The 17,952-nt window shown below is 36.3% G+C and overlaps 1 pseudogene; it reads right to left on the reverse strand.

Moving 5' to 3' along the window:
* Nucleotides 1-220: 220 nt before the first annotated feature.
* On the reverse strand, nt 221-774 carry LOC100443342 (small ribosomal subunit protein uS13-like; annotated as a pseudogene).
* Nucleotides 775-17,952: the final 17,178 nt, after the last annotated feature.

Consider the following 17,952-nt stretch of genomic DNA (forward strand, 5'->3'; position numbering starts at 1 on the left):
CACCTTTCATTACTATCAAAGTAGATATGCATATTTTAGAAAATTATAAAGTACACAGAACAAACATAAGAATACAAAAACACAACTCACTACTCACAGGATACCTCTTTAACACTAATTTATACCTTGTGAGATCTTTTATAATTTTGCAGTAAAATGAGTTTATATTGAACATACTGCTTTGTAACTTTGTTGTTAATATTATTCATCTTTTCAATAATTTTTTTTTTGGTATATAAACTATTTATTAACAGACAAGGCCTACAGACTTATTTCTTCTTGGACACACCCACGGTGCGGCCACGGCGGCCAGTGGTCTCGGTGTGCTGGCCTCGGACACGAAGGTCCCAGAAGTGACGCAGCCCTCTATGGGCCCGAATCTTCTTCAGTCTCTCCAGGTCTTCACGGAGCTTGTTGTCCAGACCATTGGCCAGGACCTGGCTATATTTTCCATCTTTTACATCCTTCTGTCTGTTCAAGAACCAGTCTGGGATCTTGTACTTGCGTGGATTCTGCATGATGGTGATCACACGTTCCACCTCATCCTCAGTGAGTTCTCCCGCCCTCTTGGTGAGGTCAATGTCTGCTTTCCTCAACACCACATGACCATATCTTCAGCCCACACCCTTAATGGCAGTGATGGCAAAGGCTATTTTCTGCCGCCTATCAATGTTGGTGTTGAGTACTCGCAAAATATGCTGGAACTTTTCAGGGGTCACTAGAGACATGGCGGCAGCACAAGCAGTGGCGTGTAGGCCTCCTGTGGAAGAATCTTTTCAATAATTTTTTAATCTCACCTAATGGTTAGGCAATATTCAAATTCTCCTAATTGTCCCCAGAAGTCTTTTTAGCTGTGTTTTGGGGTTTTTGTTTTTTTTTTGCTCTCCCCCCACCCCATATTATATGCAACCCAGGACTACGCATTGTGTCTGCTTGTTGTATTCCTTACGTCTCTTTGAAATAGCACTAGTTAAGTTTAGGAGATCAGGCCGATGGTCCTCCAGAGTGTTCTTCCTTCTGTCATTTGTCACTTTCTCATTGTATCACTTAACTTGTTTCTATAGCTCATATATATCCAGTAAACTAGAGTTAGGTCTAAAACTTGATGTATTCGAGTCAAACATCTTGACATATAATATGATAATTCACAGAAGTGATGTGGTCTTCATGTTTATTTACATCAGAAGACACATGTTTTCTGGTTGTCCCACCATTCGTCCCACCAACCACTGGACTTGGGGACTCGAGTAATGCAATGCAAGTGTGATCCACGTGTATATTTTCCCCCTTGTGACTGTGTTGTGTTGTACACTATCCAAAAATCCAGTTCCCCACCAATGATTATCTCAACACTGGTTCATAATTCTTTCTCAATCTGGAATTTCATTAGGCTTTACAGAAGTGTGTCCTTTAATGCTATCAGTCCTCCTACATTTAATAAGCACACATCCTTCTATAGAGTTTACAAACATTCATCAGGGTTATTCAGTTATCCTGACATAGATTTCTATTGTAAAGGCAAAATGTATGCTTTGTTTTTCCCATTAGCAATCATCAAACCAGGGAGCTGGTGTGATACGAATTCATTTTATTTCAATTCACTACAACATTATTTTTTGATGTTATTTATTAATTAATACCTTTTGATTTATGTAGACAATGTACTAGGTGCTGGGAATACAGAGGACTCTATTTATGAAAAAGATATGCTTGAAAAGACTATTGTCAAACCCATTTGCTTGGAAGTCCAAGGTATGATTATAAACACTATTGTCAACATTAGTAGGTAGATTTGATGAGATGTTGTTCTTTTAGTCTCCGTGACATGAAAGCTTATGTTTGAAATTCTTAAAAGAGATACTTGCTTACAAAAATAAATAAAATATCACTTTGGGAGGCCAAGGCGGGCGGATCACTTTAGGTCAGGAGTTCAAGACCAGCCTGGCTAACATGGTGAAACCCTGTCTCTACTAAAAATACAAAAATTAGCCAGGCATGGTGGTGCGTGCTTGTAATCTTAGCTACTCTCAAGGCTGAGGCAGGAGAATCACTTGAACCCAGGAGGCAGAGGTTGCAGTGAGCTGAGATTGCACCACTGCATTCCAGCCTGGGTGACAGAGCCAGACTCTATCTCAAAAAATAATAAATAAATACATACATAAATAAATAAAAATTGCTTTAATAAAATCACAGTCTGTGGGTGGAAAGTGAATAAATAAAATTACATTACAACATTACCTCTCCAGGAAAGAGTCTAAGGGATGATACGGAAGTCAATGTATCTAACATCTAGCTGCAAAATTTATCAATACCTTACCAATGTTGTTTTATCTGTAGCCCTATTCAATTTTCCATAGCCCCTGCATAATTTGAAGACCTCAATCATTATTTTATATATTGATGTTTCAATACTTAGCTCTAAAAGATAATGACTTTTAAAAACATAATCATAATATCACTATCAAGCTAAAAATGCATAATAAATCCTTCATTTATCAAATACCTTGTAGTGTTCCTATCTCTTCAGTTGTCTTATATAAATTGTTAAAGTTAAATTCACTGGAGTCTCAGTCCAAATAAGATTAAAACATTCCATTTGGTTGATATGTGTTCCTAAGTTCAACAATTCTTTCTCTAAATCTTTCTTTCTTTTTGAAAACTTTTATTGAAAGCACAATGTTATTTGTCCCATAAAATTTCCCCTGGTCTGGATTTGATGATCTCATCTACATTGAATTTCCCATCATGTCACTTAACACAAGCCTTGTATTTTTCTGAAAATGAGAAGTTAGATCCAAAGGGATGAATCTAACCTGAATCCAAATATACATATTTTATATATATATAATATATATATACACATATATATACACACATATATATATATACACACACACATATATATATATATGGTTAGCAAGAACACTTCATAAGTAATGTCATTTACTTCCATCAGGAGACACGTAAAATCTGGTTTTCTCTCTTTTAACAAAAATATGAGCCTTGATGATCATCATTTAGATCCATTAATTCATGAGTGGTTACAAACCAGTGATACTTGAATTGTATCATTCCTTCTTCATCCATTAGCTGGAATATTTCTTAAAAGATCAGTGTTTCCTCATCATTTACTTAATTACCCAGTGCTACAAATCATATAGAAAAGGCAAGAAAAATCCTGGATTGTTTTCTTTTGCTTGAAAATGTTCAAAATAATTGGGTATATTCATAGAATATCCACAAGGTGACCAATTTCTTCAGTATCATTATGAGCTCAACAGTTTAAATATATTTGACATGCTTCAAATCCATTAATGTTATGTTTTTTTTGATGAACAAATTGTCCCATCTCTGTCCAGAGGGAGCCTCTTCAAGTTGGTTCCTGAATCCTTTTGACATGATGTTCAACTGAGGGCAAATCTACCTCCAAAGTCCGAGGAAGCTGAAAGGCTGAAGAAAGAGACTGACAAATTCAGTTTCTCAGAAAGAACAGTTAATAGGGGCTTAATGAACAGGAGCCATGTCTTTGTCTTGGGCTGCAGCAAGACAAGATGGTGGATCCCTTCACACCATCAGTCTCCAGAACCAGGGCTTATATACCATAGGAAATGGGTGATTCAGAAGGGGTGTGTGGGACTGCTGAAGTATGATAACATCAAGGTAGTTTGACCTAAGGGCAGGATTTGCAATAAATACAGCGGTCACCCAAGGAACACTAGATAAACTGAAAATCTTAGAGAGTTTCCTGGAGCTGGGGTAAATCAGAAGCCAATATAGCAGATTCACATCCAAGATGGAGTTGCTTTAGCCTCCACACATGACTGCAATTAACCTTTGTTAGTTGTCTTACTTTCTGCATTTACAAGATCCAACCTTGTACATTTCCTTCCTTAGACCTGGAATCAACCATTTTTCCAAGGCGCCCTGGTTCTTTCTAGTGAAAAATGTTATTTAGAAATTGTAATATGGGCTTTATGGGCTCATGGGCTATTGAATTTTTAACTAAGTTTCTGATGTTTCGGATGGAAACTGATGTACATTTACTTTAAAAGCAGCTGTCCCAAATAACTATTTCTTTCATCAGATTCTCTTGAAATATTGAAGTAGATAACATAGTCTACACATTAAAGTTAGCTTAGCTTTCTCTCTTAAAATATTTGTTCCACTTTTTTATTTTTTATATTTTAGTATTTTGAAATGAGCTCTCAGAACAATATAAACAGCAGTAGTGATAGCTGTTATTCTACTCTTCTTTCTAGTATTAGTGGAAATATATTAGCTAGCTATATATTACCATTAAGGATGATATTTGCATTATTTTAAAATGAGTATCTTTTATATTATAGTTAATTTACCAAGGCTTTTAAAAAATAAATAATTTAAAAAATAAAGTTGGATACTTAATTGTACCAAAGCCATGCTTTTAAATTATTTATAAATTTTATTTTATATTTGAAAACATAGAGATAGATATTGAGGAAGGAACGATCATTCTTACAATTTTTCACCTTAATTATATCAATGCATCTTGTTAGAAAAAAGTGTTCTGTTACTTCATAATTTGATCTTCTTTTGTGTGTGTGCATGTAAATCACTGCTCATAAATACTACTGATTGAGCAAAACCTAATCTCTGCATGTAAAATAATATTATAATTCTTCTTGAAGTAACTTATTTGACTTTTTACTTAAAATTTTAAAAATAATTTCAACTTTTCTTTTAGATTCAGGGGGTACATGTGCAGGTTTGTTATATAGGTATATTGTGGGATGCTGAGGTTTGGGGTACGACTGATCTTGTCACTCGGATAGTGAACATAGTACCTAATAGTTTTTCAACGCTTCCTTCCCTCCCTCCCTTCCCTCTAGAGTAGTCCTCAGTGTCTGTTGTTGCCATCTTTATGTCCATGAGTATCCAATGTTTTGCTCCTACTAATCTCAGAACTTGGAGGATTTGGTTTTCTGTTCCTGTGCTAATTCGCTTAGGATAATGAAAAGCCATTTTTAACACTTAAGATTTTAAGTGTTTCTCCTTTGACCTAATGACACCATGAGAAATATAAATGGATTTTTTAATATTGATCCATGATAGCACACCTGTGGTGAATTTACTTGGCCATAATGTATCATAATTGTATCATTATTCTTTTAATAGAGTACTAGTTCTTATTTGCTCATATTTTATTCATAACTTTCCAGTAATATGCATATTCATATAGTAATATGCATATTCATATAGAGTCTATTATTTTTCTCCTGTTAGTATGTCCTTTGTCCATCTATTCCCATGAGCCAGGGCAGTTTAAATGGTATGGGAATCCTCTCTTTTTTTTTTTTTTTCACTTTGGAGGCTAATAATACTCTCCCAAAAAAAAAAACATCTGGGCCTGATGCTTTTTTAGTTGCTGATTATCTGCAAGATTTGCTAAATTCTTTCACTACTAGTGGTGGACTCCAGTTTTCAATATCTTTTAGTTAATTTCTGTTATTTATATATTTCTGACATATTCTTTTTTTTTTTTTTTTTTTAAGACGGAGTTTCGCTCTTGTTTCCCAGGCTGGAGCGCAGTGGTGTAATCTCAGCTCACTGCAACCTCTGCCTCCCAGGTTTAAGCAATTCTCCTGCCTCAACCTCCCTAGTAGCTGGGATTACAGGCCTGTGCCACTACACACAGCTAATTTTGTATTTTTAGTAGAGATGAGGATTTCACCATATTGGCCAGGCTGGTCTCGAACTCCTGACCTCAGGTGATGCACCCACCTCGGCCTCCCAAAGTGTTGGGATTACAGGCATGAGCCACTGTGCCTGGCCCAGATATATTCTTTCTGCTGCTTGACAGTATGCTGTATTCATAGATTTTTGCTTGTTAATTTTTATGTTTTAGAATTTTTTTGAGATTTTCTCTGTAATGTAATATATTAATTATTTTCATGAGTGTTTGGTGAATTGGGGGAAAGAATTGCATCCTCTTGAGCATAAAATCTGTTATAGAAACATTACTGGTAAAATCACTTTGTTAACTTATATTACTCAAATTATGTATATTATTACATATTTTTAGCTTAATGATCTAGTCTAATGATTTAGTGTAATAACATAGCTGTTTTGTCAGTATATCTTGGTATACCTAATAATCATTTTTATTTATATATATTTCAGTTCTGGGTCACTTAACCTATATAGGCTCATAACTATGATACCTTTATTGTGGATTATTCATTTCTTCCTGATTTTTAAACTCAACTTTGCCATAAATTTTGTTATTTTCGATGTTAGTTATTCAGTCAACTCAGTTTTCTCTTCTATTTTTTCTCCTTCTTTCTTCCTCCCTCTTTTCCATACTCTCTTTTTCTTCCTTTCTTCCTCTTCTTCCCTCTCTGTCTTATAAAGTTTACATATGCAATCATTCTCATTTACTCTTCTTCTAATTTTCTGTTTTTAACTCTATAATTTTGAAAGTAAGATTTGCTGAATTTTTTTCATCTCATATAAAAATCTTTTATTTCAATATGAGTGTTTAAGTCATTGTTATGTAGTGCTATAAATGCCGTAATTTTCTTGTTATTTTATTTTGTGCTTTCAGTTTTTTATGTTTCTCTTTCTATGTTACTTCTTTCCTATGTACTTTTTTTCCTAGTGTAATTGTTTTTCAAAGAAAAATTTTGCAAATTAATTATTTGAAGAGATGTTAACGGACGCTCTAGGGAAAAAAATCACAACACTTTCTATGACTACACAGGACAGGGAAATATTTGGGCATTGTTTTGGGGATCCACAATGATTATTAAAATGGTTGTGTTTCTAAGAGTATCAGCAACTTAGGCAATCTCTTTGACTATGTTTAATCAGAGTTCACAATCTTATTTGAACACAGAACACATTTTTCATTATACCTCCAGCAATATTCTACGAAATCGTAGTTGTGGGATACTGGTTTGGGAAATGCTTTTCTAGTGATTAGGAATTCATAGAACCTATTTTATTGTATAATTGTTCACCTTGAACTGTTCTAATAATACTCATTGAACCTATTTTTCCAATCCCACTTTTGAGCTGATCTCCTGTTTTTTGTGTCCCTTCAACTAAACTCTTCAACTAGTAACTAGGATTTACTGATGCTCATGACCTGGTATCATGGTATAATTCTATTACCGTCATAGTTTTTGCCAGCTGAGACATTTTATTAGCAAATGATTAAACTGAGCTATTGGAAGAGAAATTTATAGTGACAACTGTAGCTTGGCCTCAGGTAGATACTCAAATTGCTATGAGTAGGAAAGGAACATCTAATGGATGGTAAAAGAGAAACAGATGATCTCAAGTCCCCATGAAGATGGGCTGGAGATTATCACCCAAGACAGGAGATTGGCTTTAAAAGGAGCAGTATCATCACATTAAACTAGCATTCTTCCAAGGCATTCAAAGAACTTCAAAAGCTCCATGACCAAATTATTTTATGAGAACCCCAAGTGAACACATTTGGCTTTGAAACAACCATCAGTGATTTGATGATTTACTAATTTTCAAAGAAATACAATACAGTACAATACAATACAATTTGCAGGATAGTCTGTGAGATGAAACTGGTTAAGGATTAAGGAGAAGAATGTTCTAGTGACAACTCTTTGGATAAGCCATTTTGTTTCTCTCAACTTCAGTCACTGCAGCTGCAGAATGAAAGCAGAGAAGTAACTGAAGTAATTCAATGATTCTTACGTCCTACAACCTCAGAAAGTCTACAAATCAGTGAATATAAGTTTTGGAGTGTTACTATTACCAACAATGTCGTAATAAACACCCTTGAACATGTCTCCATGTGTGTTTTAGTGTTTCTCTTGGAAAGTGTTGATTGCGCCTCTTTAGAAAATTGTGAAATAAATGTAGTCACCACCAACAAATTTTAAGAAAGATGATTGAGCAATACAAAAAATACTACTGTATTACATAGAGTTAAAGATAATGAATGTTTCATGAAATTCAGTTTTGTTTTATTTATAAGTGCATATGTACATATATATGTACTGAGTTGTTTTTTTAAGAGGTATTTTCTACTGTGAGTTATTTAAAGACAGTTTGAAATACACTCTACTGACAGTAATTATCTAAGATTAACTTGATGAGTCATATGCTTTCTTCATATTTAACTTCATTAGGTATGGCAAAATTTCTTCCATAGTTGGTAGTATCAACTTACACTCTCATCATCTGAATTTGAGAGCCTGGATCTTCTCTAAAATTCGGATGGATCATCTTTTTCCATGCTAAATGGCGTAAAACACTACACCATTTCCATTTTCATTTTCCTGATTTCTGGCGAAGGTGAGTAACTTCTCACCACTCTATTGGTCATTGAATCTCCTATTCATTAATTTGTTTATAGTTTTTGCCAACTTTTGCAATTTTTTGTTCTTTTCTGATTGACTTATAGGAGTTTAAAAATATATTCCAGATACTCCATGAGTTATATCCACTGCTAATCTTTTTCAAGTCTGTTGCATTAAGATATACAAAGTTTTATGGTGGCTTGCAGTTCAGAAACTTTAAGATTTAATGTGAACAAATTTGTCAATCTTTTCTTTATAAGCACAACTTATAAGTTGTGCTTTTTGAGTCATGTTTAAGAAATTCTTCCCCATTCCAAGTTCATAAAAACATACTTCTATACATTATTCTGAAAGTTTTAAAGTTTTGCTTTTCAGATTTATCTTTATTCCACCTGGAGAGGATGTTTTGTGTGTTGTGTGAGGCAGGGATATGCTTTTTTCAAAATGAATAACGAATTTTCTCAGTGCCATTTACTGAATAATTTATTATTTACGCAATTATAGAGTGACTTTTCTCATACACCATGTTCCCAGGTAAAGGTAGCTCTGTCATACAAAGCCTGGTGCCTTACATATTTGACCATATTTATTGTTAGACTTTTTCTAACTCCTTGAAATAGTTTAAAGAAAATAATTTTGCAGAGAACTGTGGCCTTGTACTAATATTTGAGGGTTTAAATTAGCAAAAAACAGGAAATGTAGGTTACATGTATTAAATAAACAGTAAAAGATAATAGTGCCTTTTATACAGAGGATATTTTGTTGTGAATTAGTAATGAAGATGTAAATATGATGGTTAACTTTGAAGAATAAGAAAGATCTTCAAGTAAACGATGGTCTGGTATAGTATTTCTCAACTTTATCAGACCTAACACCTTTTTGATAACTTTTTGTAATCACCCCATAACGATCCTGAATTTTATTTTATTTACAAGCTAATGTAACCCACCTGCTCACGTACCATAAAATCAATAAAACTTTTTGTAACATAAATGAAAAAAAGATACATAAGTAAACAATCTGTATTTCAATATGTATTTCATAACTTTACTAAAATAGTCAAATACTTATCCTATATGTAGAATCACCTCAAATGTGAGCTACTGTTGTAGGCTCATCTTATTTTGTTTTATTTTTCCTTAACCCAGTCACCACAGGAAGTATTGCTGCTGAAATTGTGAATAATTAACTATGTTTTAAACAAAACAAAGCTCAATTTCCTCTTGATTTATATAGTGGTTGCATTCCTAGAAAATTCAATATATGTAAATGTGTTTAAAAAGTACTTAATGTACAATGTGAAGTTAGAGTCTAGGCTCAGAAGAGTATCAGTTGGGTTTTTAAATGGATAAATATCCAGCTGAGCATTCCAAGCCAAACGAGATGAGGAGCTAGTCTTTTTTGTTGGCCTGTCCCTTGCATTGCAGTATGTCCACCCTCCCTGGTTCTCACCCACTATATGCCAGCAGCACCTTTGAATCACTACAACCACCAAAAAATGCCTCCTCTCCACAAGCAATTCCTGAAATGGCACCTCAGAAGATGGGACTATCCCTGTTGAATGACACTGGTCTAGAAGTGGGAGATCCTAAATCTAATCAGGTAAGGGCAAACAAACATCCAAAGTGCTGAATGAATGCATACGCAGGGTGCATGGGGTACAAGAGAGAAGTGACTGGCACCCCCAGGATGGGGTGAGGTGTGGCTGGCAATGGTAGTGCTGACAGATGACAGGAATTAAGACAGGAATGATAAATAGATGTTACTCAACTGGCTGAGTCTAAAGAGTGGGGTGAAACGCATTTCTCAAAGAAAGCCTCTCCTTCTTTGGTGTTGGAAAGTGACTGTGATGCAAGTCACAAACAATGAAGAAAATTATATACACAGAAATGTCATCAAAACCAGACTCAACACATCCCTTTCCCTTCTAGAATTCAGAAAATCTTTGTCTTAAGTAGGTTACAGATGCAGACAGAAAAGATTCACAACTTCTTTAAGCTTGAGGAAACAATCTTTTTTTCTTCTGTGAAACTCATACATCAAGATACTCCTAAATTTCCTTCATCTGAGGCACTTGCCTAGCTCCATTGCCTTCAAAACTAACTAGTAGCTTTACCTCAACTATCTTTTAGGAATCTGCTTTGGAAACACATCTGTCCTTTGAAATGATATCTATAAAAGGAAAGAGAAATGATATCTACAAAAGGAAAGAGAAATGATACCTACAAAAGGAAAGAGAAAAAGTACATTTAAATTTTTGAAGGAGTCTACTCCCTATATGACTCTTTAAAGATCATTTTTCCCCAATAGATTTATTGTAGCATCAATAGGCAAGTGATGGAAGATAAACATATGGAATACTAGCTGAATTATCATGTAGAATATTCTCTGTATAGATTTATTAGTATAACTAGGAATTTCACAGCTGGAATAAAGTGTAGCAAGTAATACATTTCTTCTCCCCTAGAGAGATAACAGTAAACTAAAATGATCCCAGATGAAATATGTTTTACTTGGAAAAATTTTATCACTAAACAAGGCAATTCTTGCCAGTATCTAACTGCTCAAACATAACGTCTCTGATTATAACTCCATTTACAATTTTTTCTGCCATTGCTTCATATCAATTCTGAATTCCATTCAACTCGGGGCCATGAATAAGAACAGCATGTCCTCAAGGCTGGCCCTGTGCCTAGTATAAGGAATTTTTGCTGAAGTATAGGATGAATGAATAAACGATTGACTCCACCAAATGGCAAGGATGTGTACATTCTGTTAGTTTATTGTGCTGTTGTTATTTCAGCACACCATTTTGTCCAGACTCCAACCTTCACTATCTAAATCCACAAGGAAGACCCATTGAGACCTTAAAGCAAGAAGCTCTCAAGCTAAGAAGAACTTGGAAGTGAGCCTAAAATACAACTGATGGATTCTGGTTTTCTGTTTTCAATTGATCACAACATTCACACTCAACATTTTCATACCTGTTTTTCCCCAGCACATCCATTATCTTTACCTATCTGAGAGGACTCACATAATGATAAAATCAACTAATGTAGTTCAAACTATTTCTAAAACTGTAAAGTACAGCTATTCTAGTGTTTAGTACATGACATGCACAAGATTATATGTTTAGAATACAAACATGAATAGGACTTAATTTCCATCCTAAAAGAGCTGGCAATCTAGTGAAAACACCACCATATAAAAATTTACTGTAATTGTAGGACAGAAATAAGGCTTATTAAGAGACTCTTGTAAAGGTACTGGCTTACTCAGTTTTGTGTTACTATAACAGAATACCTTAGACTTGTCAGTTTATAAAGAATAGAAATTTATTTCTCACAGTTCTATAGGCTGGGAATTCCAAGATCAAGGTGCTGGTGTTTGGTGCAGGCCTTCTTGCTGTGTTCTCATGAGGTGGAAGGGCAAGAGAGATAAACTCCCTCTGTGAAGCCTTTTTATAAGAGCATCCAACCCGCTCAATGAAGGAGGACCCCTTAATCTAATCACCCCTTAAAGGTCCCACCTGTTAATGCTGTCACATTGGAAACACCTGAATTTTGGAGGGCACATTCAAACCACAGCAGAGACTGTATTCTACCTAGTCCCAAGACATAATGTATCATAATACGTGGGGACACAGTACCAGATGCTCAAAGAATTTGATGATATTTACTAGTGGAAATAAATGATGAAGAGAATTACCCATAGTTTTACTACATTTTAATATACAATGAACTCTGAAGAATATACTCTAGGCTCAAAAATCAAGTTTTATTCTCCTCACAAAGGAATTAGTAGAACCCATAACTAGGTGGCTCAGCCAATGGCTTATGTTGGTCTGGTTTGGTTTTGTCCTCCTTGTTTTTTCACTTCTCCTCTGTGTTGTGCTGGAATGCGACTTCTTGCTAGTGGCCCTAGCTTTAATCCCTGCTTACTGATTTACTAAAAATAAAGGGTCTTTACCAATTAATTTATATCAAAGTCTTTGTTTCACTTCAATACCTTCAGCAAATATTACCTAGGGCTTTTCACTTCTCCATAATCGGAATACTGCCAGCTTGTATTTGTGACCTTTTTGAATAACTCTGTTTTGATAAATGTGCTTTTAAATAATTCCTTTGTTGATGGGATGGGTATTTAACTGAATGCAAATAGAGAAAGTGCTAGCTCAGAGGCTGTGGTTTCCAGTGTCAAGAGAAGGAAAATACCATAAAGATGTTGAGAATTCTGTCTGAAAATTGTTTATTTCTTATACTAAATATCTTTTGGAAATAATCATTTCCCCTCTCCTACCTCCATAATCTACAGTTATTTTGCCCACAGATGTATGGACTGATGTTCTCCCTTGATAGAGACAGAGACTGAGGTGGTTACTGTTGGGGCTTGGGGCTGGAAGGTTTTGTAGATTAGGGGTTGAGGCTGCTGTTTGTGGGGCCATGATCCTAGCTGCATACACATAGATGACTGAGCAGTGGATCTAGTGTGGAAAGGGAAAAGAATGTCATTAGATGCAAGCAAAAAACATGGAAGTTGCCTGAGAAGTTCCCTTTCTAGTCTCATATTTTCTGTGGTTGTTCGCTGTGAGATTTTCTTGATTCCTTATGTTCTAGGATTATGACTTACACATACAAACAACTTGTGCTGAATAAAAGTGACTTTAATTTTTTTGCTGAATAACTCACATGGTCTTCCCAACAGCCTGCACTCCACTGAGTATCTCTTCAAATTTTGAATAGTATCTTCTCAGAACAGCCTGTGTCGTATTTTGTCGTTTCTTGTTTTTAGGTTTTAAGGTAACCGCTCTGTTTTTTCAGGGTCCTGTGTCCCCTCCCACTTTTTCTCCCAGAGATGGCATTCTGAGTATATGAAGAAAATTACTGCATCCTGACAGCAGATGAAAATTATTGCATCCTCACTGCAAGGCTGGTGGCGTCAGCTGTGCAGAGGTGAGTTTCAGATCTGTCTTATCAGTTGTGGTGCCATCTGGTCCTCGTGACCTCTGGGGCAATGGTGTCCCTTGTATGCCTGTGGCTTCTGACATTTGCAGCTGGGAAAATTGTGGTCTATTTGGCATCATTTCCAACCCCGTCTGAGGTTTATTTTGCAGATGGATAAGCTAAGAATTACATTTTCTAAAACCCTGTTTCCCATAATGGTCCCTGGTTCCACTAATTCCTTTGTGAGGAGAATAGAACTTGATTTTTGAGCCTAGAGTCTGTTCATTAGAGACACTCATGGAGATTTGGAAGGTGGACGAGAAGGACAGCCATTACTTTCCTGAGGCAGTTGCAGCCAGATACGTGGGCAGATGTGAGATGCACAGTGCCTTCCTGGTATGCTCTTGAAATCCCCTACATTGATGTTTCAGGCTAAAGTCACTGGAGATGGTCTTAGTCAGCTTGAGCTGCTATATGGATGGTTTAAACAATAGATATTTATTTCTCACAGTTCTAGAGGCTGGGAAGTCTAAGATTAAGGTGTTGGCAGATTTAGTTCCTGAGATTTCTGGTGAGCAGCTTCTTCCTATCTTGCACGTGACCACCTTCTCCCTGTGTCTTCACATGCCAAAGGGTGCCCTCTGATGTCTCTTTCATTTTTCATAAGGGTACTACCCCATTATGGGTGTCCCACCCTCACAACCTCATCTAAACCTAACCACCTCCCAAAGGTCCCACCTCCAAATACCATCACACTAGGGGTTAGGGCTTCAATATATGAATTGGTTGGGGGAAATCAACATCCAGTCCTTAACAGAGGAGTGTTCTCTTCCCTCCACACTCCCAGGTATTCCAAAGGTTAAGACCCAAAGTCCTTATCTAAAGACTTCCAATACTCAAAAATACATAAAGTGGCTTCTGTTTTCTTGACCTAAGCCTGACTAATTAATACATGTAGTCTCTTCTGAGAGATCCAATGGGAAACTGGGTAAAGACTATTCTGCTTTTGGTTTTATTTCCCTTCCTACATATCTCCTCCCTCTACCTGGCGTTTTGCTCAGGAGGATGAAGCTGGGTCATACATTTTGCCATTTCTCTATTTTATGTCCTTCCTCTTTCCCTCACTATATGATTGAAAAGAGTACACTTCTATAATATTTACTACACATAATGCTATGTAATCATAGTATATTGCCTTGCTCAATATTAGGAGGCACATAAATAGTCAACAGAATAGTCAAGAGATCTAACTACAAATAACTACACTGGGAAGGTGGGAGAAGAGGTGAGAAATGAAGGAGAGTGAAATTCTCAGCTATCATGACAGAGAGTAACATTTAAATTGACAAATCAATAAAGAGTAATATGAACATGCTATTTAGAAGTGTAGAATTTACTACCAGGATCAACTAAGAGAGTTTAAAGTGATTGATTTTGGGGATGAAGACTAAGAGACAAGGAGAGATTGGGACAGAGTATGGTTTTTTTTAATTTTAAGCTTTTTGGTAAAATTTTACTTCTAGTCATGTATATATATTGCCTCAATTAAAATATATACCTTTTAATAAAAAGCACCAGGCAGTGCACGATGGTAGAAAGAAGAAAGCATAGGAACGTTATTGGAGAAATCTGAGTCTAAATGCAGGTGGCGATCAGCAGCCAATCCCAGGGAATCAGCTGAGAAGGTGAGATGGCACCAATCCTTCCAAACACACAGTAAGAACCTGCACAAACAGTAAGACTAAAGCAAACAGTATTTCCTCCAAGTTGCTCCTGGCAGCCTGCAGAGCTTGAAGAGTTGATTTATGACCTCAGGAAAGAAAGCTTTCTTTTCCTTTTTTTGTTTCCTTTCTCTCAGAGAATCTACGTAGACATCGTGTTGTAACATAAAGATGGACTGGAGAGGGAAGAGGCCATCCATGGAAAGCTTAGGTTGGTGAAATTGTCTAGACAGGAATGGGGAGCATCTGAACCGAGGGCCAGTGGCATCAGCAGGGTCTCAGCACTGATTGACTGTGGGCAGGCAGAGTCACAGGTGCTGGTGAGGGAGCAGGGAGGGAAGTGCCATTCCAGAGGGGCAAGACTTGGTGGCAACAGGTAAGATGTTGGAGGTAAGGATTACAAGTGACTGCATCATGACTCAATACCTTGAATAACTGCTTGGTAGACCTTGGAAGGGAAAATTGGCAAGTGTGTGAATTTGCTGGGGCTGCCACAATGAAGTACCATAGACAGGGTGGCTTAAACAACAGAAATTTATTTCCTCATGGTTCCGGAGGCTAGAAGTTCACAATCAAGGTGTCAGAAGTATTGGTTTCTTTCTTCTGACGCCTCTCTACTTGGCTTGTAGATGAAGTCTTCCTCTAGTGTCTTCATATGGTATTCCCTCTGCATATGCGCATGTGTGCATGTATGTGCTTGTGTGTGTGTGTGTATTTTAATCTCCTCCTTTTATAAGGACACCCATCATATTGGATTAGAGCCTACCCTAATAACTTCATATTAACTTAGTTACCTCTTAAAAGGCCCCATCTCCACAGGCAGTCACATTCTGAATTTACTAGGGCTTAGGACTTCAACATGTAAATTTTGGGGAGAAACAATTCAGCCCATTACAAGCCTGATGCCATGTATGATATGACATGACATTTTCTCTCCTCCAGCTTCCAAACCTATACACATACTAATGCATCTGTCTTTTTAGTTCCTGTCTGTGTTCCTCAGCCCTAATTCTTTGAAACACACCCTCCCACCATCCCATTACTAGGCTTATTTTTTGCACATAAAATGTCTTCAAAGATGCAACATACAATTGCATACTACACAGTTATTATTAATTGTGCACTTTCAGAAAACTTTCCCTGAAATAAAATTCATTCATGATATAAAAATAATAAAATAATCCTTAAATCATGTTGTATATTCTACATGTCTTCATTAAAAATAAAAATATGTGCAACATCATATACACCATGGAATACTATGCAGCCATAAAAAGGATGAGTTCATGTCCTTTGTAGGGACATGGATGAAGCTGGAAACCATCATTCTCAGCAAACTATCACGAGGACAAAAAACCAAACACTGCATGTTCTCACTCATAGGTGGAAATTGAACAATGAGAACACTTGGACACAGGAAGGGGAACATCACACACCGGAGCCTGTCATAGGGTGGGGGGAAGGGGGAGGGATAGCATTAGGAGATATACCTAATGTAAATGATGAGTTAATGGGTGCAGCACACCAACATGGCACATGTATACATATGTAACAAACCTGCATGTTGTGCACATGTACCCTAGAACTTAAAGTATAATAAAAAAAAATGTGCAACATGATTATCTCAATAGATGCAGAAAAGGCTTTCAATAAAATTCAACATCCCTTCATGTTAAAAACACTCAATAAACTAGGTATTGAAGGAACATACCTCAAAATAATAAGAGCCATCTATGACAAACCCATAGCCAAAATCATACTGAATAGGCAAAAGCTGGAAGCATTCCCCTTGAAAACCAGCAAAGACAAGGATTCCCTCTCTCACCACATAGTATTGAAAGTCCTGACCAGAGCAATTAGGCAAAAGAAAGAAAGAAAGTGCATCCAAATAGGAAGAGAGAAAGTCAAACTATCCCTTTTTGCAGACAACATGATTTGATATCTAGAAAACCCCATAGTCTTGACCCAAAAGCTCCTTCAGCTGATAAACAACTTAAGCAAAGTTTTAGGATACAAAATTTACTAGCATTCCTATACAGCGACAACGGCCAAGCTGAAAGCCAGATCAGGAATGCAACCCCATTCACAATTGTCACAAAAATAATAAAATACCTAGATGTATTCCTAGGTATTCCTAATAAGGGAGGTGATAGATCTCTACAATGAGAATTACAAAACACTGCTCAAAGAAATCAGAGATGACATAAACAAATGGAAAAACATTCCATGCTCATGGATAGGAAGAATAAATATCATTAAAATGGCCATATTGCCCAAAGCAATTTATAGATTCAGTGCTATTCCTCCTATCAAACTACCAATGATATTCTTCACAGAACTAGAAAAAAAGTTTAATTCATATGGAGCCAAAAAAGACCCCAAGTAGCCAAGGCAATCCGAAGCAAAAAGAACAAAGCTGGAGGCACCATGTTACCTGACTTCAAACTGTACTGCAGGGCTGCAATAACCAAAACGCATGGTACTGGTACAAAAACAGACACATAGATTGATGAAACAGAATGGAGAGCCCAGAAATAAGGCTGCATGCCTACAACTATCTGATCTTCAACAAAGCTGACGAAACAAGCAATGGGGAAAGGACTTCCTATTCAATAAATGGTGCTGGGATAGCTGCTTAGCCATATGCAGAAGATTGAAGATGGACCCCTTCCTTGCACTATATACAAAAATCAACTCAAGATGGATTAAAGACTTAAATCCATAAAGTGTAAACCTAAAGCCCCAAGACCATAAAACCCAAAACTATAAAAACCCTGGAAAACTACCTAGGAAATACCATTCTGGACATAGGAACTGGCAAAACTTTCATGATGAGGATGCCAAAAGCAATTGCAACAAAAGCAAAAATTGACAAATGGAATCTAATTAAACTACAGAGCTCTGAAACTATCAACAGAGTAAAGAATGGGAAAGTATTTGTGAACTATGCATCTAATAAAGGCC

This window comes from Pongo abelii, chromosome 19 (assembly GCF_028885655.2).
Source record: "Pongo abelii isolate AG06213 chromosome 19, NHGRI_mPonAbe1-v2.0_pri, whole genome shotgun sequence".
Lineage (NCBI taxonomy): Eukaryota > Metazoa > Chordata > Mammalia > Primates > Hominidae > Pongo > Pongo abelii.